Genomic DNA, 24743 nt, shown 5'->3' on the forward strand with positions numbered 1-24743 from the left:
AAAAATGGTATAGCTGCTATGGAAAACTGTATAGAGTCTCCTCAAAAAATTAAAAATAGAACTTACCACATGATTCAGCCATCTCGCTTCTGGGCATTTATCCAAAAGAACTGAAAATGAACTCTTGAGAAAATATTAGGGTAGGAAAGAAGAATCATAAGTGAGTTTTGGGTTTTACTTGATGGTGGTGATATTAACTGAAGTGAGGAGACCTAGGGAAAACAGATTGGGATAACTCAATTTTAGCTATGGTAAGTTTGAGATAGTAGTTAGATATCCAAATGAATATAAGAAGTAGGCAGGAGGACTTAGAAGTCTTTTGTTTCTTGGAGTGGATCAACTAAGAAGTGAGTACAGTAGCAATTCCTCTTATTCACAGCAGACACATTCTGTACTCCCCAATAGTACTAAACCTTATACATACTACATTTTTCCTATACATACCTTTGATAAAGTTTAATATTTTTTCCATCTTAACTAAGCATTGGTCATAATCTGCAGCTTGAAGTATGACAGAAAAACTAGCACATATTTCTTTTTCCTTCTTCCCAATTTCACAAATAGAAGATTTATCCTTATGTAGATCTTAGCAAACTCAGTATAAAATTTTTCCTTATTAAGTCAAGAACTTTCACTTTTTTACCTAAAAGAAGTACTTTGCAGCTTCTCTTTGGCATATTCAAATTGTCAGCCTTGCTGCTCTTGCACTTTAGGGTCACCATTAAGTTAAATAAGAGTTACTTGAACCCAAGCCTGACGATACCATGACCATCAATCCTATAACTTACAAAGCAACTAAATGACTAACAGGCGGGTAGCTAATGCAGCGTGAAAATGTCGGACAAAACAATGATGACCAGAGATCTTATCATACTACTCAGAATAGCACATACTTTAAAATTTATAAATTACTTATTTCTAGAGTTCTCCATTTAATGTTTTTGGACCACAGATGACTGTGGGTAATTAAAACCATGGAAAGTAAAACTACTGTACAGAGAAAAGAAGAGTGACAGAGAGATTTCCTCATTTAGAAAAGTCAGAACCATAATTCCTGCCTAGTCTACATTGTAAAACCTTCATTAGGACTTTTTGAGGTGAGAGCAGACCTCTATTCCAATGTCCCAGAATGCCACTGAGTTGCAAACACCATTCAACTGTGCCTTCTTCTCAGAAGTGCAGTGGCTGATGAGGAATTTCCAATGTGGGAAAGTTCTCCGATGGTGAAGAGACCAAGAGGAGTTTTGGAGTGACCTCAACCCTCACTTCCAGGACCAGTTGGTTTCTCTAAGCTTTTGCCTCATTTGAATTACTCTGAAACTAATGAAACTGGGCTGGTCTCCTTCCACATCCTGATCACTGTTTCTATGAAGCCCGCCACAGTTATATTAAAGTCCATGATGTGTTGAGATGCTCATAAAGTCACTGGGCATTTGGCCTGAGAAGTTTAAGTAACACCAGTACTTCCTTTTCTCAAATTGTAAAGATGCAGTTTTCTCCGAGGAGAATTTAGCAAAAGAAAGGTTTCTTTTTGAAATTGCCAGATGTTCTTCTGCTATCTATGAGGAAGGAAAACTGTCTTTTCTTTTTTTGCTAGTTAAATACACACACACACACACACACACACACACACACACACACACACTCACACACACACACACTCCCATCTCTCTGTAATGCCAGAAACAATTTTTTCATTGAATTTCATCCTTCTCCTTTTGAATGCAGACCAAGCATGGAAATTTTCCAGTCCAAAAAAATGATGCCTTCCAAAGCAGCAAGGCACATGAGAGGGGGTTGGTGGTGATATGTCCACCGAAGCACCATACTGAGCCCACATCACTACCATCCCATGGAACAAATGCTGGCCTGGGAGGTCAGCACCTGTACTTTATCGACATCTCCACAACTTGCCCAGCCTTTCAGCTGCCTCTGCATTCATTTACCATCCTTCCAACAAAGAGGATGAAACACTCAGTCCCTCCCTGGGGATGCTGTGGAAACAGTATGTTAGTGTTCACAAAGTGTAGTTGTACTATCTGATCTACAGTAAGATGGAGAATGGAAGAAGGAAAGCTTAGAAGTGTGAGACACGTGCTTCAGGACAGAGTCGTCTTTGACTTCTTTTGATAACTGAAAATATCAGCATTGTTTTAGTCAGCTTTTTCTCTGCAGTGACCAAAAGACCTGATGAACAATTTTAAAGGAGGAAAAGTTTATTTTAGGGCTCATAGTTTCAGAAGTCTGTCCATAGAGAGCCAGCTCCATTCTTGGGGCTCAAAGTGAGGCAGAACATCATGGTGGAATAATGTGACAGAAGAAAGCCAGGCAAGACATGGCCCCCAGGAAGCAGAGAGAGAGAGAGAGCTCCCCCCTCATCACAACGAAATATAAACCCCAAAGGCACACCCTCAAAGACCCACCTCCTCCAGCCACACACAGACCCTGCCCCCACTTTCAGTTACAATCAGTTAATCCATATCAGGGGATTAATTCACTGATAGAGTTAAAGCTTTTATAACACAATTATTTCACCTCTAAACCTTCTTGCATTGTCTCACACATGAGATTTTTGAGGACACCACATACCTAAATCACAACAAATATCATTCATGCCATAACAAAAACACTACAAAAATATTCTATGTGTGCCTATGTACATCTATTTACAGATAACACAAACACTTCTATACAATTATGCATAGGTTGCATGTGAATTAAGCACATACAAATCTTTTTTTTTTTACATACAAATCTTTTCAGAACTCCTGTACCAGGTCTATGCTAAGTCTATGCACTTAAAAATGAACAATACACAAAATACCTTTTCTTGTGGAGCTCCTGATCTAGTAGTGGATACAGACCTCCAGATTTATCTGAGCCTGCTTGTCAAGTACAACAGTAGGCATTTTTGTCAGATCTGGAGAATTTTCAGATGAGGGACAAAGCAACACTACCTTAGGGAACTGTGGTCCCCAAAGACATCCAAGTACTAACTCCTGGAGCCTGTGGATATGTTACTATACACAGCAAAAGGGATTTAGCAGGTGTGATTCAATTGAGGATCTTGATGTGGGAACACTACCCTGGACTCCTCAGGTGGACCCAATGTAATCACATCGGTCCTCAGAAGAGGGAGGCAGAAGGAACAGAGTCAGAAAAGGAGATGTGAGGACAGAAACGGGTTGCAGTGATGTACTCTGAATATGGAAAGAGAAGCCACAGGCAAGAAATGCAGGTGTCCTCTAGAAGAACTAGAAATTCGCTAGCACTTCTTCAATTATTTGCTTGCACAAAGTTTGCTAGGGCAATTGACATGCTAGTTGGCTACGGCTGCCAGAACAGAGTACCACAGCCCAGGTGCCTTCAAAAAGAGAAAATTATTACTCACAGTTCTAAGACTGGAAGGCCATGATCAAGGTGTGAGCAGGACTGATTTTTCCTGAGTCCTCTCTCTGTGGCTTGTAGATGACCATCTTCTCTCTTCACATGGTCATCCCTCCATGGATCTGTGTTCCTCTTCTAGAAGGACACCAGTCACATTGGATTAGGACCCACCCTAAGGACCTCATTTTTAACAAAATTACCCCTTTAAAGACCATTTCTCCTGAGACAGACACATTCTGAAGTACTGGGAGTTAGGCCTTCAACCTAGAAATTGCAGGGTGGGGTTCAGCCCACTATACACAGCCAAGTTCAGAGCCATTGTAAGAGGATAGTGCCAAGGAGCATGGATCCCAAGAGGCATGAAAATTTAAGATGAGTGATGTAATCAATCCACTATATGAGAAATTAAGAATTTTAATTTTTATTCATTTAATGACAGAAAGCCTATTTATATTCATTTAATGATGGAAAGCCTATAGAATTTTTACTGTGGAGTATAATGATGAAAAATTACATTTAAAGAAATTAGAGTTCCAAATATATTTCTTGCTTCACAGAACATTGGTTCAAAGAATATTAATAAGAGTGGATTCTAAATTTCATGGCTCTGATCCAAAATGCTGATTTCAGTTATCTATTGTAAAGTAGCCCAAAGTTTAGTGATTTAAACAACAATTTTATTAAATTTCACAATTTTATGTGTTGGGGACTTGGGTTGGACTAAGCTAGCCACCTCAAAGCACCAGAGACTATTTCAAGAAGGAGAATGGAAATGTGCCATCTTTTAAGGACTGGACCTGAAAACTGTATTTGATTGGTTAAAGTAGTCACAAGCAATATCTATTTATATCCAAAATCCATGCTGCCCTGCAGAAACAAGGTAAGAGTAGCTGGATTGATGTTTTAGCCTTTCTTCACATGTTTGAGAAAGGATTTGCAAAAAGAGAAGCAACGTTTCAAGCCCAGGTGGTAATTTTCCACCAAGAATGTAACCTGATTTGGAAGGCAGGTTTGCTAGCCTGTTCTCAGTCCTGCTATAGACTCACTTTCTGAAGGACTAAACCCAAACTGCTCAGCATTGCATCCTGACCCAGGGTCTCCCAGCATAGGCTGCTGTGTTTCAGGGCACTATCAGCTGCAGTTGGGTGCACAGGACTGAAAAGAATGGAAGGGGACTTGATTTCCTAGACCTTCCCTCATGGAACTGTTATTTTACTAGCCTTCTCCAATGAAGGAGTGAAGAACATAGAAAAGCATTCTGCCAGCCCCTATAGACAGAGCAGGAAAGTATACCAACCTGCCTCACTGTGAGTTTGGATGGATGGGACCCAAACTTCCTTGCCCCTCTCCCCTCCTTCAGCAGCACACTTGCCTCTAGAGGTTTTGACTTCCCCTGCCCACCCTCCTGCTCACAGGAAAAAGAGAGTTAATCCTCCTGACACGCACACTAGAATTTAATGTGGGTTGCATGCCTTGAAAACAGACACCAAGACAAGGACCCAAATGCCAGAAGTTAGTCTGGGAGGTGATCCTAGGTAGCCGGTAGTAGAGTGGGGAAGTGAGAAAGGAAGGGAAAGAAGGCAGGAAGACACTTCATGTGCACCTCTCACATGCCAGGCACCTCTGTGAGATGCTGTTGAACACACTTCAGAGTTGGTACCCAAAGAGTAGAAGCAGGAATCTTTACCTTCCAAGCCCCCATCATGGCCAAGGACTGTTCCCAGAGGCACCAACTCTCTGCACATCAGGCCTGCCACATACATGGGCCTAGCAGTGAGAGATGGCTCAGGTACCGTCACAGGTGTTCATGGTAGGAAGCTGCCAGAATGTGCAGGGCATAGCTGGGAATAGCGTTGGAGGATATGGATGGGGCACCAATGGCATCCACCAGACATTCATGTCAGGGGACCCACATTAGACCTCAAGTCATGGTCACTTTTACCAATTACACAACTGAGAATCTATTTATCAAATAAGAAAACAATTAAATTTTAAATGCAGGATATGTTCTCAGCAAAACAAAATACAATGAAATAAAAATAACCAAACATTTCAGAAAAGTGCTAAATCAAAAATAAAAGTCACACTCATCTCTCTCTGTCTACCCTCTTCCACAGAGGGTCTACTCACTCTGCTGTTCTTGTTTAAAACTTTCGGTCACACCCACCCTCTGAATAACATACCTGAAACACAGGGTTCATGCTATCCAAGTGCAAGTAGTGCTAGAAAAAGCCACTGAAGTGAATCCACTTGAAGAGAAGCAAAATTTCACAGTAAATGATGATTAAGAGATTATTTTGAAAACTGAAACTAAAATCATAAAATTAAATGTATTTTTATTCAATAGAATTTGGATTCTGGTGGAAACTACATCAATTCTTAAAGAATCAAGCATTTAAGGATTTGGGAGGTAATTTTTCAGACAAATTACACAAAAGCAAGAGACAACACAAAGGAAAAAGGGTGTTGGGGGAATTAATATTTCATGTGTGGCTCTCACGTGCCGCATACCACATAAGTCATCCCCTTTCATCCTCAACCATGAAGTTCTGCATATTCCCATTTTACAAATAATATCACTGAACCTCCAAAGAGGTCTGGCAAATTCCCCAAATCATTTAGCTTATAAATGGTAAAATCAGGAGCTGGGGTTGTGGCTCAGAGGTAGAGCACTCACCTAGCATGCATGAGGCACTGGGTTCGATCCTCAGCACCACACAAAAATAAAATAAAGATATTGTGTCCACCTATAACTAAAATACAGATATTAAAAAATAAATAAATGGTAAAACCAAGATTTGAATCCATGTAACTTGATTAAGCAAGAATATTTCTGGGGACAGAAGTGGAAAAGAGGCATATGCATAAACTAGAGAGGTTAGGAATTTAAAAAGGGGGATCTCATGAAAAATAGAAGAGACAGCATTAGAGTTCAGGAAGGGGATCAAGAGGGAAGAAGGAGGAGAGAAAAGAGGAAGTACTATGGAATAAAATTGACCAAATTATGCTAAGTCCACATAAGAATATATATCACAATGAATCCTACTTTTGCGTATAAGGCATCAATTGAAAAAATAAATAAATAAAAGGAAAACCAATGGAGTAGGCGAAGGAAACCAGGGGAAGGGAAGAAAGGAGAGAAAAGAAAAATACTGGGGAATGAAATAGAGTAAATTGTGTTACATGTATATATAAACTACACTATTATGTATACTCCTAATGCACTAATGAAAAAATAAAAACGGAGTGGAGAGGAGGATTCTATGGACTGAATTGTATCTACTCCCCTCCACCCAACCAAAATTCATATATTGAAGTCCTAATGCCTAGTACCTCAGGGCCTTTAAAGAAGCTATTTAGACAACATGAAGCCATCTGGGTATATCCTAATACAATCTGACTAGTGCATTTATAAGAAGAAATCCAGCAAGCACAGTGGAACATGCCTGTAATCCCAGAGGCTCAAGAAGCTGAGGCAGAAGGAACACAAGTTCAAGGCCAGACTCATCAACTTAGCAAGGCCCTAAGCAACTTAGTAATACCCTTTCTCAAAATTTTAAAAACAAAAATTTTTAAAAAAGGGCTGGGAATGTGGCTCAGTGTTTAAACACCCCTGGATACAACCCCTGGTCCCAAAAAGAAAAGAAGAAGAAATCCAGACAAAGATATACCAAGGTTATTTGGGAACACAGGTAGGGCCATGTAGGACACAGCAAGTAAATGGCTGTAAACCAGGAAGAGAGTCCTCCCCAGAAACTGAATTTACTAACTCCCAGTTCATGGACTTATAGTCTCCAGAACTGTAAAAAAATAAATTCCTGTTGTCTAAGCCACTCGGTCTGGAGCATTTGTTATGGCAATCCTGGCAAAATAATAGAGAGGAAAAATGGGAAAGAAAAGGAGGAAGAGTAGAGGAGGGGAAAAAGAGAGAAGGGAAGGAAAGGGAGGGATAGGTGAGGAGAGATGTATTCATTCTCAATGTCCCTTGGAATTGGGGTGGGGAGGGCTTACATATAAATCAGTGGAAGGAATAAAATAGTGAGCAAAACTTTGAAGAAATCTCCTTTAACAAATGCCAGGGGTGCCTTTAAGAATGAGCTGGGCAAAGAATGAGCTCTGCACATATACTACTGTCCCTCCAGAGTGTCTGCTTATCCCTGCCCTCAAGAACCACCTTTGCATTTCCAGCTCCTATATTCTTGACATGACATGTTGCCCCAAAGGAAGGATCCAAAGAAAATCATACTAGATATCTACTAAATAGTTGGATTCTATTTTTCTAAAGGGTTTCCAAATTAGTCATTGGGGAAAGGCTTAGATCTACATGTTTTTCCTAACCTTGGAGTCCTATTTTTTTTCCACCCTTACTGCTTCTAGTTCTGACTTCAAAGGAACAGGGAGGGGAACTGAATTGAAGACAAGCTCCTTTGTCTCCATCAAAAGCAGATTCCACAAAGCAGGGAGCAGCACTCCCCACAGAGCCCGTCATTTGCTCAGTGTTGGACTATTTCCCACAGGGTCAAAGGCATGTTAACCAGAGAGGGGTCCACACTGGGGGGCAGACGCACCTGCCAAGGTGTGCTCACAGCAGATGCTTAGATCTTGTTTTAATGTCATCTGATCAGGAGGGAAAGCAGAGCTTGAAAGAGTCTCTGTCCAAGAACTCAAGGGACTGAGAAGAAAGAATGTTTTAAAAAAATGAGATAAATTTGTGACCACAGAGGAGTGTTGCTAGCACTGGGGAAGGGTGAATTTTTTTTAACCTCTCCTTAGAATCTTTTTTTTTTTTTATTGGTTGTTCACAACATTACAAAGCTCTTGACATATCATACTTCATACATTAGATTGAAGTGGGTTATGAACCCCCAATTTTACCCCAAATGCAGATTGCAGAATCACTTCGGTTACACATCCACAATTTTACATAATGCCCTATTAGTAATTGTTGTATTCTGCTGCCTTTCCTACCCCCTACTATCCCCCCTCCCCTCCCCTCCCAACTTCTCTCTCTACCCCATCGTTAAGCATCTTTATCAGGAGATAGAGATTATAAAAAATAATCAAACAATAATTCTAGAAATGAAGGAAACGATAAACCAAATTAAAAACTCAATTGAGAGTATCACTAACAGAGTGGAGCAAGTAGAAACCAGAATGTCAGATAATGAAGACAAAATATACCATCTTGAAAAGAGTCTAGCCAACTCAGAAAGGCTGGTAAAAAATCACGAGAAAAACATCCAAGAGTTATGGGATAACATGAAGAAACCAAACTTACGAGTCATCGGGATAGAAGAAGGTACAGAGATTCAAACCAAGGGAATGAGAAACCTGCTGAATGAAATAATTACAGAAAACTTTCCAGAAATAAAAAAGGAAACAGATATACAAATTGAAGATGCGTACAGGACACCGAGCACACAAAATCACAGTAGACCAATGCCAAGACACATTGTTATGAAGATAGAATCTTTCGTTAGAGATTCTGAGATAACATTTGGGACAAGGTTATTTATTGCACTATTTGTTTGGGGTTTTTTTCACTGTGTTTTTATCTTTGGAGAACCAAAAAAGCAGCCAAGCCCTTTCTTGGTCTCTTATTTCAGAGAAGGGTAGAGTTATAGGGCAAACAGGCACACAATTTGTCTTTTATCTCCTTGAAACGTGGTGTCCTTCAGAGGGGGTTTGAACTGGGGATTCTCCAAAACAGCCCTACAGACAAGCATGCCAGTTCACAGGGCTTATTTGGGAGGTAAGGTCAGGAAGCACCATATGGGGTGGGGACTTTGAAGGAGGAAGGAAAAAAAACACTAGAGGGAGCTGGCAGGTTACCAATGGGTGCAATGGGTGTGTAAGCCTGCTTAGAAATGGTGAAGACCATCCCAGCCAAGAGACCCAGCATTGGTTGAGGGACATTAACTGCCCCCATACTTCAGCCTGCCCTGTGAGCAGGCCAACGGCATGACAATGGCAGAAGGAAGGCAAAGAGTCACATGCCTTTACAATAGAAGCCGGCTTCTGACTGGGAGAGAAGGAGAAGAGCTGCTAATGGGTACAGGATTTCCTTGGGGTAATGATAATGTAATGGTTGCAAAGTTCTGTGAATATATTAAAAATCATTAGGCTTTCAATGAATATATTAAAACCTTAAAAAAAGAAAAAAAAAGAATCAGGCTTCTGATGGACTTGGGAATGATATGGGCTGAAAGAACGTAGGTAGGGTACCACAGTCTATCACAGGAATTATGCTAAGAGAAAACAGAGGAATTAATGCCCTTGAGGACCACAAAAGAGAGAAAAAAGAGAGCTTCTAAAAATGAAAGAAGGGTTATAGAGAGCCCACAGGTTTCACAGGTAGGATGTCAGGACCTAAAATTCATGCCATCTTTCTGTCCCAGGAGGAGACAGGATTGGGCTGGCTGTCCTGTGTTGTGTGCTTCCGTAACTGGGACCCAGGAATTAACTATTCCTGTTGCTAAGGTCTAGCCTCCTGATTGCACTCCAAAATTGCCAATCAGAACAGTTGCTCAGCCAACCAAAATGGCCATTCAACCAATCAGTATAAATACCCAACAAGTTGGAGTTGACAGCCAACAGAACCAACAGTGGCCATAACAATGGGCACTACGGGTTGTACTAGCTGAATAGCTCTAGCCATGGGCAAACCAAAGACTTAAGGAGGCTTAGGGACTGTGAACTTGAACTTCAACTCCCAGGCTCACTTCCTCTGTCCTGTTCTCTCTCTTTCTCAACAACCTAGTTCCTTCATGTGACCCAATGCTCTTGGCTTCATAATATCCACTCAGGAAAGACTCATTTATCAGTTAAGCCCTTCAAGCGTCTGAGCAATGAAGTTCTTCTCTGACATGGTCAAAAAGGCAGAATCCCCATGAAATTACATATTCACAACAAGACCATATTCCTCTGAAACAAATTCCCAGTGACAGCTCACAAGGGTAAGCTATAATAACAGACCAATCAGCATTTTTACAGAGATGATTGCCTGCCTGTCTTCGCAGATCTGTCCCAGCTTTGGTCCTTATATTCTTCATGTATCAAAGTCCAAAGACCACCATTTTTAACAACTCAGCTCCTCCTGGGTGCTCCATCCTGCCACCCAAATATAACTCGATGGTCTGTGAGAAACCACAGGAACAATGGGAGCAGAAACTCCTGCTTTTCAGGACAATTCCAGCCAGGTTCCAGTGAACACCTATAAAGTAAAAGAAGGGGACTGAGAGGGAGGAAGGAGGAAATGGGGAAGTATTAGGGAGTGAAGTGACCAAATTATGCTGTGTACAAATATACCAAAATGAATACCACTTTTATATATAATTATAACACCTTACCTAAAAAAATAATATAAGAAAGGAGACCAGTAGAGTAGCAAAAGGGAATCAGGAGAAGGGAGTAGGGGAGAAAAAGAAGAAGTAATGAGAAATGAATTGGTGAAATTATGTTTCATGCATGTACAAATGTGCCCAAATGAAACCCACTTATATATAATTATAATGACCAATAAAAAAATAATAACATTTTTAAAGAAAACAATAAAGAACACTGTGTATGTGCTCTCCATGATCTGGGGTTGGGACTGGGAACTGGGAAGGTGAGGGGGAGACTCTGTCTGTTCTTCTGCAGCAGCATTTCATGCTAACACCTCCCCATCCAGATCCTGTAGCTGTAGCTCACTTGAGATTGCTTCTCATCTAAAGTCACCAATATGCCCTTCAACAGTTCCATGGCCCTGCTTAGTCACCATTCACCACTCGGTCCTGGATTCTGCAATAGATGTCTCTTCTGAAAGCATGACCTGAAGTAAGCCAATACTTCTGGCAGCCCTCCAGTGGGTTCTCACTGTGTATTCATAAGTTCTATGCTGTGGAATCCACCTTCAAGGTCATTGAGGATCTATGCCAATCAACTCTTCTGCACTCTTCACACAGGCTCACAGAGTTCATGGACCAACCCACCCTAATTTCAGTGGAACAGAGCAGAAATCCTGTGATATGCCATAAGTTCTGTGGGGCAGAGTCAGGCAGGAGCACAAGGGGAGAGCTTATCTCTGTTCCACCATGTCAGGGTCCTCCCTGGGGAGCCACAGTGTCTGGGTGGCTTAGTATTAGGAGGCAGGAGTCACTGGACTGCCAAGCCTGGGTTTGAGAGGAAGGCCAAGACTGCCACCAGAGTGCCTCTGTGTGGCCACTCCTCTTGTGTGGTTTCCCCACCACCTGGCATATTCAGGGAAGGCTCAGTGTGGCCAAACACCTCCCATGGGGGCTCTCCATTCTATGCATGAATGTCCCACTCATGAGGCAGACCAGCACCCCTTGTGTGGCCTAAGCTTGGAAGTCCTGTGTATTACACCCACTGCATGCTAGTGGCAACATACAAGTCACACAATTTAAAAGGAGAGGTATCCATCTCCCCTTTGATGAAGAGAAGAGAGATCATTGGAATCATCTTTGGAAAATACAGCCTTCCCAGTACCTTAGAACCAAACTAAACCAGTAGCTGCTAGAATCGCTGGCTGATAGTCAAACATACCCTCACTTTCTCCTAAACCTGACCATCCTTTAGGCCCACCACAAATACTACCACCTCCATGAAGTCAGCATTACAGCCAAAAGGAAGTTCTTCCTGTTCTGTTCACATACCACACTGAAGATGTCACCTCAGGCACCTGCTGGCTTTTCTCTTGTTCCCTAGGTGTCTGACCTTCCCTGGCTCCTCCTGATCACCAAGGTGCATGGACCACACCCCTGTGTTCCCTCTGTCTGGGATTGCCCTGACCTATTGTACACTCAAACCACATAGGTTTTTCCAGGGTGCACATGAGAGGCCAGCATAACTCAAACAACACATGTGAGGGACATGTCAACCAGAAAAAACGAGGCTCTCTCTAGAATGTTTATCAGCCTTTGATCACTTCCCCAGCCCTGGCCCAGCCCATCTGGCAAGCCCTGGAGAAAGAAATGATCTGCTTACTCTGTCATTTATATTGTCCAGGCTCATATTCCCATCCATGGTTCCTTAAATATGATGCTCTGAAAACTAGATTCCTCAAACACCCATGCCAGGCAGACACTGCCTGTGAGGCTGCATAGAGCAGGATTGGCACTCAGAGCTCTTGGCAGTATAAATTCTGTGGCAAGGTCCCATAGAGTCCCAGATCAGGCCGGCATATCTTTTCCATCTTGGCAATGGTGATCAAAACGGACTCTTCCATCTTCTTGCCAATGCCCAGGGCATTAACTCTAGCCCATCCCCCGTTAGGGTCAAGTTTGGTTGAAACTTGACCACACTCATTTATTGCAGATTGTCTGTGGTTGCTTACACACAGCAATGGTGGAGCTGAGTAGTGTGACTCAGAGATCATATGGTATACTGTTTTAGTCAGCTTTTTCACTGCTATGACCAAAAAGACCTGGCCAAAACAACGCAGAGGAGAAAAAAAATATTTGGGGCTCACTATTTCAAACACCTCAGTTCACACACAGTCAGCTTCATTGCTCTGGGCCCAGGGTGAGATAGGACATCATGGCAGAAGGGTGTGGCAGAGGAAAGCATCTGAGGACATGGCAACAAGGAAGCACAGAGAGCGCCACTCACCAGAGATAAAATATGAACCCCAAATGCATACCCCCAGTGACCTACCTCCTTTAGCCACACCCTATCTGCCTATAGTTACAGCCCAATTAATCCCTATCAGTGGATTAATTCACTGATTAGGTTAAGGCTCTCATAACCCAATCACTTCACCTCTAAATTTTCTTATGTTGTCACTCATGAGCTTTTGGGGGGACACATAGTATCTAAACCATAACACCCACAAATCTTAAATATTCACTATGTGACTCTTCACAATGTCTGCCACCTCTAAAAAAGACACATGTAGACAGCCTCACCATTCCTCAGTCTAAAGATGGTCAACAGGGAAAGAAAAGTCCCAGGTAGCAAAGCCCACCTCCCACTCTATTCAACCATGAGGTCAAATGAGGGAGGAAAAGATTCCAGCCCACAGGAGACAGAATCACATTACCACAGGTCAAAGGCACATCAAGAAGGACTGGCCTCCTCCTGGGACCACGAAGCCATGCCAGATTCTGCTTCCATAGACTCTTCCCTATGGAGATGAGCAAATCCTTTCTCCTGCATCATCTAAGAGCTGGGATCAGACATGCTTGTGGGGAAAATCCAGAGAAGCAAAAACCACAGTGAAACAACATCAAAAACCTCAGGAATGGACTTGGTTACACTTGGAGGGCCATATAGATGCTGTAAGACAAGTGCAGCCCCAACTGACCCAGCAGGAACTTCCCCTGGGTTCACCACCCAGTCTCCCCTTAGCCAGGCTAGGGCACAGTCCAGTTGCTCACTGACCTAAATGCCAAGTCCCCAGCATGATACTCAGGCCCACAAACAACATTCTTATGCTGAGGTCCTTTCTCACCTCACATGATAGGATCCCTCAGATAAGGACCAGTAGACCCATTCACCACAGTGAGTCACCCACCAAGTGACTGCTTACAGAGGGACACTTCTAGTCTCACCCATTTGCAGCAGAAAGACATAGACCCTATTCTGAGCCCTGAAAATGTTCAGATGTGCTTTCTTCTCAGGTGACCACCTTGTACCCTTTCCTTTCCTGAAAGCTTTCAAATTCTAGTCCATTAAGGCTTTGAAAACGATGAGATCGAAGACAAAAATCTGTCACTTGCTGGTTTTGTAACCTCAGCAAATTACTTAAATCTTTGAGCCTCAGTTTTCTAAAAGTTGGACAATAACAAAAACATTATGTTGTTAAATAACACATCTGAGGTCCTTAGTAGGATAACTGGTGTCTACCACAAATGAGGGTTTCAAACAAATGGGAACAATCACGCATATATGGCAAAGGAAGTTTCATTCTCTCATCAAACCCCATGAAAATAGACCTGTTTTTCCCTTTTATCCAAATTCACTCAAATTATCCTAATTTATCCTCAGGTAAACTCCTTCCCCTTTTTGGTTCCATTCTCAAGACAATAAAGAATAAGAGAGAGAGTTGCAAATTGAATTTATATTTAGTTATATTATATTGAAATATAATTTTTGGTAGGACAGTTCTATATTTCTGATCCTGTCTTTCTTGCATCAAACCAAAATTAGCCCCTATACATGCAGCCAAATTTACAGATAGCCAATAAACATATTATATGTACCTGCTTTGCACAAGAAAGTAACAAAATGGAAAATTTTAAATACTTGGACTGAGTATCTGAAGGCCAGAATTCAAGTCTTTGCCAAAAACACTTTGTATAACCTTTAGTGAGTCATTTGATATCTTAGCCTCAGTTTTCCCATCTGCAATAATAAGGGATTTGAATAGATTCTATTATGTCTGGCCATATTATGGGATTCACAGTTTAAGAAAAGAGTTGGGACAGAAGGCTCTAAAGGATCTTCTGATATGGAGCCAATCTGCTTTAGTGAGTCAAAGCTAGCAGACTCCCAGAAATTAGAACCAATTATTAATTTGATTTTTTTGTATGACAGTCCTCCCCATTGCAGGTCTCTTCCCTAACCATGCACAAATATAATGAGACTTTCTCTGAAGCTGTTAGAAGTGGACATTTGTCAAGTAAACTTGAACTTGAACTCAAGAAAAGGGGCTTCCAGCCAACTCATCATCATTTGGAATCTATAAATTAATATACAAGGTAGGAAGAAACCAAGAACTGACGATATCATTTGCACTTCTGGATCAAGCCATACCTAAAGCTAGATTTATTCCATGGGCATTTCATTATGAGAACCAATAGATTCCCTTTTTAAATTTTTGTGCTTTTGTTGAAAACTGGTTGAGTTGGGTTTTCATCACTTGCCTATTTAAGGATCCAGACTGATCAGACAGTACCTAAAGACATTCAGAAGTTGCCAACCAGCTTAACATCAGCTTACCAGCAACATCATATCCAGGGATTTGTTGAGTTTCTTTAAGACTAAAGCTCAGTGTTTTTTCTTTAGCACTCACCTTATGGCACCAATATGTATGTACTCTGCATATAAATCCCTGGCCTGATGTATGAATAGGTAATAACACATCCTACCATTGTAATATACCAATAAAAAATATGAAAAAAACACTCTGGCCTTCACAATGTTTTTCTTAGCATTCTGGGTAACTGAGAATCAAGGCAGACCTTTTTATTCCAAATATTAAGTCTTTCACCCAGCAAAGATTTACACAGAAATGGCCATAGTGGCATTAATCCTAATAACCCCAACCAGAAACAACTCAAATCTCCATTAACTGGTGAATATGTTTTAAAACATAGCATATTCATCAGCAGAATACTATTCAGTCATAAAGGACATGGATTATAGGTACATTGTAAGACATGGGTGGACCTCAAATGTTTTGCTAAATAGAAGAAACAGACTCAAGAGTCTGCATATTATAGGACCCCTTTATGCACAATGTTCAGAAAACACAGATCTACAGAGACAAAGTAAGTTGGTGGTTGCCTGGGGTTTGGGGGAGGGAAGGAGGAATGAGAAATAACAGAAAATATAAATGAGATCTTAGCAGAGAGATAGAAATGTTCCAAAATTGATTTATGGAAATGGGCACATAACTTAGTAAGTTTACTTTACAAAAAAAAAATGTATGCTTGAAATGGATGAATTATAAAATAGGTAAAATGTGCATCAATAAAGTATTTTCTAATTCTGAAATTCACAATCTTGGGGGCTTAGCATGCACGAGGCCCTGGGTTCAATTCCCAGCACCAAAAATAATCATAATTAATTCTTAAAATTCATAAGCCTATATATATTTAAAAATCTTTTAGGGTATGCTTCTGCTTCCAAACTTCAGTAAACCTATGGGGTAAAACACACTGTACTGTCATTTCCTTATTGCTTAAGGTTTTACATTTTAGATGCAGAAGTTTCAAATGCAGAGCTGAAACCCTAAATCCTGCAAGACCAACCCAAGTTTTGTTGTTGTTTTTGTTGTTGTTGTTTGTTTTGGGTTTTGTTTTTTAATTAGGAAGTCCCTGGCTTTGACCCACCTACCAGAAGTGCATATTTGTGCATATTGAATTCTGCCAGATGAGAATTTTTCTCGTATTCTCTTCTGTCTTCTCCCAGAGTCCTGGAGGAGGGAGGAGCAGAGAGAGAGAGTCAGAACATTGTGGGTAAGTAGAGATCCTACCAGTTCCTGTGTGCCCTCACTTTGCACTTAGTAGGAGGTCAGTGTTTGCGGGCTGAATGGAAACCAGGGCATTGGTATCTCATTTGGGAACCATTCATGGCCCACTGCCGAGCACCTCCAAGTGGAGCAGCTGGCCAAGCCCGGCACAGTGAGTCAAGTTTGTGTTTGCAAGGGGAAACAAATAATTAAAACAGATCAAAGGCGCGACGTGATAATTAGAAACATGCTCATCGCTGTTCAGCCGCTGCCGAGGACTGCCACGCTCCAAGATGGAGAAAAAGCAGCAGGCACCGTTTTAAATATCTCCACCCTCCACCCACAACCCTGGGGTTTATTTTTCTGCTAGGGTAGGGAGGGGGTTGACGTTTCTGCTAGCCATATTTGCAACCAAAGAAGCAGTCCTCAGTTTGGTGGTCTCTCCACCTCCTTTGTCACTTCTCTAGAAAGCTATTCCAGACGCTCTCCCCTGCCCCCATGACGCTCTGAGTCCGTTATTGGAGCACTCCCTCTGGTCCCCTTTGTCCTTAGAGCCAGGGGTGAGCCTACCTGACTCCCCACCACACAGTCTCCTCCAGGAGGACAGGCCCCCCACCCCCACTCCCACCCCAGCCCCTGCCCTACCCAACGTGGTGCCTTCCTGCAGGAGACTCCCTTGCCTTTGATTCTGCAGCATGCCATCCCCTCCCTCAACATGCTGCACCCTGCTGCTACCTGACCCTTTGGATTCCCACTAGCCTCTTGATTCATAGAGGAAAAAGAAATGTCCAGTCCTAATATTCTCTCTAAACTGCTCCTCTGCCCCAGTTCTCAGTACACCCTTACCATCTGCAAAGCCTTTTGTGTGTGACTCTGCCTCCTAGCCTCAGAAAACCAGGAAGAAGCAAAGGTACTGCAACTTCATCTGGTTTTACATTGTAGATGCAGAAGTTTCAAATACAGAGCTGAAACTAGAAATTCCACAAGAACTTCCAGGAAAGTTTTCTGTTTCATTTTTTGATAAGCAAATCTTGAGCTTTGACCTACCTACCCTGTGTACACATTTCTGTATATTGGGTGCTGACTGATGAGACCTCTTATATGCTCTTCTTTCTCCAGTGTCTCCTTGCAGGGAGAGGGAATAGGGTGGAAAGAGAGTCAGAAGCATTTGACACAATTTCCTTCCTGCTTGTCAAAGCCAAGCCCTCATTTCCATCCTATTCCATTTCCTTGTGTCATCAAATATCCAATGCCTTCTCCGTTCCTTCTTAACTCAGTCTCCCAGCTTCCTCAGGTGAACGCCACACAAGGAGGCATGCATGAGAGAGAGAGAAAGAAAGAAAGGGGGGAGAGAGACAGAGAGAGAGGAAGAGAGAGAGAATGCACACATGAACAGGCACACGTGCATCAGTGCATCAACAATGCATCCTGCAGTAACAGAGAAAAGGAGCCCAGGGAGACTAAGAGGAAATCCAAGAGGCTGGGGACATCAGAAAGGAGTGTCATCATCACACCAGCACACAGAGGCTCCCCAGGTGCCTGTCCTTAGCTTTCTCTCAGGTCATCTTGTTCCCTTCTAGGAACTTGCAGGAAGTATACCTACCACGCCCACAGAGCACTCCTATCTTTGTCTTCCCTGAAAGGTTCTACAAGCATACAGTTTCACCTTTCTCTTCCCCTGTCCTTTCCATTCAGTTTGGCTCCTCATACCTCTTTGACTTAACAGCATCACCAGTATTTGTCACCCGTACAGAGACACACAGGAGTCCCCCTATTTAGTCATTATAGCTGTCTCCACACAATTCTTAGATCTTCTCCACCTCCACTAACCACTTCACAGGCTCTTCACATCTCCGCACCAGATCCTAAATGTTCTTTCAAGGCTCTTTACTGCCACAATAGTCAAGAGTCTAAACATGATCATGTCTTCAGCTTAGAAGCCTTCAGAAACTCCTCATCACCCAGAGATTAACGATCGGATCTTCTGCATGGCATTTGAGGTTTTCTGCCATCCATCACAACTCTTGAGCATTCCCATATTCATCCATCCTCCCCCTCCCTGCAATCTGGTCACCTTGAACCACCTGCCCCTTCTTAGCACCACCACACCCCTCCAGCTCAGTGCCTCTGCTAGGTCTTTTCCCTTCTTAGCTTTCAAGGCCCAACCTAAAGCCATCCTCTCCAGTACTCTTTCCTTGGTGTTTACAGCACAATCTCTAAAGGAGTATTTCCCAGCAAACCCTGGTTGTGAACATGTTTGCTTATCAGTGTTTTCATCCAAACTAGAGAGGTCCTCAGGGCAGGGACTTCGTTTTCTTCTCCTTTGACATCTCAGTGCCTAGAACAGGGCCTAGTACATAACAAGTTCTATAATAGATTTAAATATTATTCAGGTATAGTGAGGGCAACAGATTGGGAGAAGATTGCTATGGAATAGACATTTTGATATAATTGCCAAAAGGAGAGGGCATGCCACACTGTAAGGGCCACACGGGAAGCAAGCAGAGGGAGGAAGGGGAAGTGTGGGCAAGATCATTTACTATTTCCGTAGGAAGGAACAAGTGAAGCAGGGTAAACAGATTTAGGATTGCTAGTTTGAGTAATCCTAGCAGGTCCTGGAGCATTGAGTTAGTCCTAGTTTCTGGCACTGGCCTTGAGGTAATTAGGGCAAGGGAATAGTATCTCCAACTATGAGAATATAATAGGGGAAGTAGATGAGGGTCTGTACTTGAAAAGCACAACCCCTGGAGAAGACAACAGGGAGGCAGGAGGCCAAGGCAAGGTGGCTCAGGAATGCTGTTGGGTTGTTCAGAACAAGATGTGAGCAGCATGTGAATGCAGGCAGACGTTAGATCATCTAGTCTATGGAATCTGGAAACATGGCTAAAATACTAGGCACTTAAAAGAAGTAGAAAGAAAAACCAAATAGATGGATGGATGAGTAGATGGATAGATGGCTTCCATGCTCACAGTTTCTGGTAGTCTAGAGATGGCACTGAAGCACTTTAGTTTTCCATCCTTTAGTTTTTGTATATTCCAAATATGGGAAAACAGAATTTTTCCATAAAGCAAGTCTTGGAAAAACTTGAGAAATAACCACAGTTTTCTTCCATAGCCTGGCTAGAGTAGATATATTTTACAGATGACCCTTATTCATGGTTTTTCCTTTAATTATGGTTAAACATAAAACTCATAATGTAGTTCTAAGGGGGGAGTATGGAATTTGTGTTCACCATCCCAATAAATGCAATAAAAACTGCAATATTCTGGTTTTGAAGAGCTTATTTGTACTGATGGAATCCCAATTCTGAAGTGGGGTGTTCAAAGTCAGAGAAAATAGAGGATTTGAGAGAACTGAGGGGTTCAACAGTTTCAGAATTAGCCACACCAAGTCTGATCCCCTGAGTCCCTGATGCTGAATGTGTATACCTTTACCTTTCTTTCCTATCTGCTGCAAACACCAAAATTTAGCCTCCAATCAACAAATTGCTAGTGATTCCAACCTAATGCAAAGATATTCCAAAAGGAAGGAAATAAAGTCTCAGGCACACCTCAGAAATCTCCCTGTTGTGTGTACCCCAACTTTCAATAAATTTTATGTGATTTGGGGGGTTGACTTTTAGTTTGGCATCACTAGTCTTATTAAGAACACCCTGCTTGCTTACATAATTCCAATAAACACAAATACAAAGGGAGAAACAATTGCATTTCTTAGATGGAAGACAGTGAACCATTGTTGCTGTTGCGGTCTCATTTTGCATGGTTCTGTTCTGCCACTGGAATGGGAATCGCAGACATTTGAAGGGCTGAGAAAGCAAATGTGAGGCCACGCTTTCCACTGCTCCCATAAGGAAGGCCACAGGGGCTCCTGTAGCTTGGTCTTTAGCTGGAAGCTAATAAAAAGTGGGAAAATAAAACACATTATTGCAGTCAGTACAAGAGAGGTGATACTCGGTTAAGCAGGCCAAAAAGTTTATGGCCTATTATGCAGGCCTCAGTTCATTAAGCGTCCTGTTGAAAACTGTGCTGGTTCCAAGTTCTAAATGAAGTGAACTCTCCTGACAGTGAGACATTTGGGTAACCTCAGACTTTAAACTTCCATCGTTTTCCCCAGAGGGCATCAGAAACTGGACTAAGCTAAGCAAATGTTGGCTATAGGGCACAGGGAGCAGATCAGCCTGCCCAGTCCTTGCTGATGGGAAATGTACTATGGTTCCCTTGTGGGGGTTGAGGTTCCCTATGAGACTTGAGAGCCATCTTGGCCACTGTCTCCAGCCCCAAATACAGAAATCACATCTTCTGAAATGTTAGTTTACCATGTGCTGTCTTTGTGCTGGGCTCACTCTAGCAGCAGCACCATGCCACCTCTGAAGCTACCACCCTGTCTTCATTTTGCTCAGTCACTGCCCTTGTCCCAGAGTCCTCTTTGTATCTCATCGCTGGACAAATTTTCTAACTTGAAGGAAAACTTCTAATTTCCTTTGCTTTCTTAGGCTCCTGCAGACAACAAAGGCTTCCTTTTTTCTCCTTCAGAGATGAAGCAGATTTGGCTCAGCAAGGACGAACAGTTTCTCAGCCCCAGGAAGAGACCCTTGACTATCCACATGACCCTAGTAAATGGTGGGCATAGAGAAAGGGCCAGGGACCTCACTCACAAACACTTGTGACAAATGTCTCTCCTCATCCATCTTTCCTGACCTGGTAAGTCCTTAAAAAAAATGACTCCTGCTTTGACCCCATTTTGCCATTAAACTTCATTCCTTGATCCCAGACCTCAACCTTCTACTTCCATAGAGGCCTGGGACCTATGATCTCCCAGAATAACTTTTCTATCTTGATTTCCTTAAAAATGTTTTACATTAATCCCCAGTACCTATCTAAAGTATAGTTTAAGGTGATTCTGATGCATAAACACAGATTGAAACCTTAGAATAATGTCTCTGAATACTGTTCAGTAGTTGTTGAACTGGAATCATGCATTGCATTTACTGGATTAGTCTGACTATAAACTAGGCATTAAGAGATATTACAAAATTAATAATAGTTTTTCCTAGGTGTGATAATAGTATTGTGGTTGTTAGAAGAATTTAAATACATACTTGTTTAGCTCAGGATGGCTAAGTCCTATAGAGGAAAACATAAATAATTGAATCTGGAGCTAGGATGTAGCTCAGTGGTAGAGCTTGTCTCCTCAAATGTTGAGATCTTGGGTTCCATCTTCAGTACCAAAAAAAAGAAAGAAAGAAAGAAAGAAAGAAAGAAAGAAAGAAAGAAAGAAAGAAAGAAAGAAAGAAAGAAAGAAATTGAATCTAAATGAAGGGTATGTGAGTAGGTATTCATTATATTCAACTTTTTTCAAAGTTTGGACATTTTCATAATAAAAAAACTGAAGTAAGGAAACACTGAAATAAAATACTTCCTATAACTACAATTATGTTAATAAGAAAAAATAAAACCTTTATGAGATAAAATTTTTCCATGTTAAGATTATGCTAACCATTCAGAAATCTAAAAGAAAATGGGCCCAGAAAGTGATGAAGATCTGTACACTGGGGTGATAATAAGTTTTGAGGCCAAAGACTGTGTCTTACATTATGGGGGTGGGTGTCATTTGCAACAGAACTTGGGGATAGGAGTTTGGGAAGGTTGGTCAAATTGTTTCCCTGGCAGTTTCACTGCTAAAAGTCCACTAAGCAAATAAGAAAGTGAAGAGGTTAAGACATATGCCTAAAGTTATTTGAAGCAGCAAAATGAAAGAGAAAGAGAGAAAGAGGAAGAAAGGGAGGAACTGTCCTTCAATAGGAGCTGATCTAGTCATGGGGTGGAATAATATTATAATAAGGTTATAATTTGATGAAGAAGAAAGGAGTTCAAACTTTTTAAATTTTTTTTAGTTGTAGATGGACACAATATTCTTATTTATTTATTTATTTTTATGTGGTGCTGAGGATCGAACCCAGTGCCTCACACGTGCAAGGCAGGTGCTCTACCACTGAGCTACAGTTTCAGCCTGAGTTCAAACTTTTAACACAAAGAAATATAAGTGTTTAAGGAGATGGACATTGTAGATACCCCGATTTTATCGTTACACATTGTATATGTGCATTAAATTATCACACCCATAAAATATGTAAAATCATTTTGTGTCAATTAAAAAGAAAAAAAAAACTTAAGGATATAGATCTATACATGTTAACTTGGAGGGATGTCCACAGTTGAAAAACTGTCAAAGACAGACAGACAGAAGAAAACAAGGAGAAACTATAGCTCTTGTAAGGGATTTTTTTTTATTTGTTTGTTCTCTAGTTCATGTTTTTCTGAAATTTTTTAAATGACCGTTTATTACATTTGTATTAGAAAAATAAAAGTCCATTTCCTTTTGGTAACTAAAAGGATACAATCCTTCTCACCCAGAGCAAATTAGTGGGGACTCAACAGGTGGCCCTGCCTGTGCCCTGGAAGAGAAGGAATGGCTAGTGACAAAGTTAATGCTCCCACTTAGCCCGGACTGACAGGACAGGGCCACCAGACCTCCTTTCAGGGCTTGAGGAGTTAACCATGTGTGCAGTCCTCAGCTTCCCTACAATGAGGGTACATACTGCTATGATCCTGCTCTCCAGGCATGCCACGCTACATTTCATAGTTTGATTGAAATTGTGCCATCCAGTCTGTCTCTCCACAAACAAATGGAATATTTTGAGCTGCCAGCATTTGGAGGCTCACAGCTTGCATCTTTTTATGAAGAAAAATAAACACTGTGTATCGTAACAACCAAGTTATGATGGATTAAACATGCCTGGGATGGAGAACCATTTGTATAGTCCAGGCCACAGACTCAGAACAGGCAGGGGCTGGCTGGACAGTGATGGAGAACAGGCGTCAGGCGGGCAGACGCAGGAAATGTGTGGGAACTGTGTGTGGACATGCCATCAGAGAGGACACTCTTATCTGGTCACGTCCCCGTCCTTCCTGAAGAAAACAAGACATGCGCTGTTTATTCCAATGGTGACAATCAGTGGTGGCATCCAATTCCCTCTGTGCTTCCAGTCACGATTCCAATGATTCAAGCCATACTCCTCCCTCCCGGAAATCCTTAGGTTGCTCCGGGGACTGGAAAGAACCTCAAACCATTCACACATCATTTTCCAACTCATTCCTCAGGACAACTGCTCTTCTGATGGACCTCAGAACAGTGGTTCTCAAAGTGTGGTCCTCAAACCATCAGCAGCAGTGGAGAACTTGGGAAAAATGCAAATGCTTGGGCCCCACCCCAGACCTGTCAAAAGGTGGGCAAAGGGCAAAGAACACATGCCAAGTGAATCTACACTCATTTGCAAACTTTCCAGAAGTTTCTCAATAAGTTCTACTTACATCTCTTTGGCCAGAATTGGGACATATGGCCACTACTCACTGCAAGGCAGATTGGAAATGGAGCTTTTTATTTGGGCCGACGAGCATCACACCAACTGCCCAAATAAACCAGATTCTGTCTATAAGGAAAAAGGGAAGGAAGGCTATTAAGTGGAAAAAATGCAAATGCTTACCTCCTTCTTCCATCCCTTATAGCAGAAGGACTGAGGAGAGGAGAGAGCTCCCCCACCATCTATGCATGTGTTACCTGCTTCCAGATTCCCAACTTCATCCTGAGCAGGAGCTTCAATGGACAGGAGCAGACAAGAGAGTTATCAGCCCAGCAAGTACAGCCAGGTCTGATAAAAGGCCTCTGCTTAACTCTCCAAGCATCTCCTTCATCCACACATTTTGCATGAGTCAGATTGAGCATCTGGAGCTGCTCCAACATCTGAGCCTATCCCTCTCCAGCTTTTTTGCACATACTGTTCCTACTGCTTAAGATGTTCTTCTCAGGCTTGAGAGCCCAGTATTTTTCTCCTATGTCACCAGATTAAACATAGATTCCTCCAGAAAGACTTCCCTTATCACTCAAGTTCAAGTGAGAGGCCATCCTCTGAGTTCCCTTTGCCCAGCTCTCCCAGAGCTCACTGGAGCCTGCTTAGCCATCATTCAGTAGTGCCTGTCCCCACTTCCCTAAACCAAAGACCCAAGACTGAAGCTTGACTAGCAGATGAAGCAAGCAGATTGAATACAAATTCCAAGAGTAGACAAGAGCCTTATCCTTGTAAGATGAGGACACTCTTTTGTTTCTAATGGGGAGGTGGAG

This window comes from Spermophilus citellus (assembly GCF_964194105.1).
Source record: "Spermophilus citellus genome assembly, chromosome: 2".
NCBI lineage: Eukaryota > Metazoa > Chordata > Mammalia > Rodentia > Sciuridae > Spermophilus > Spermophilus citellus.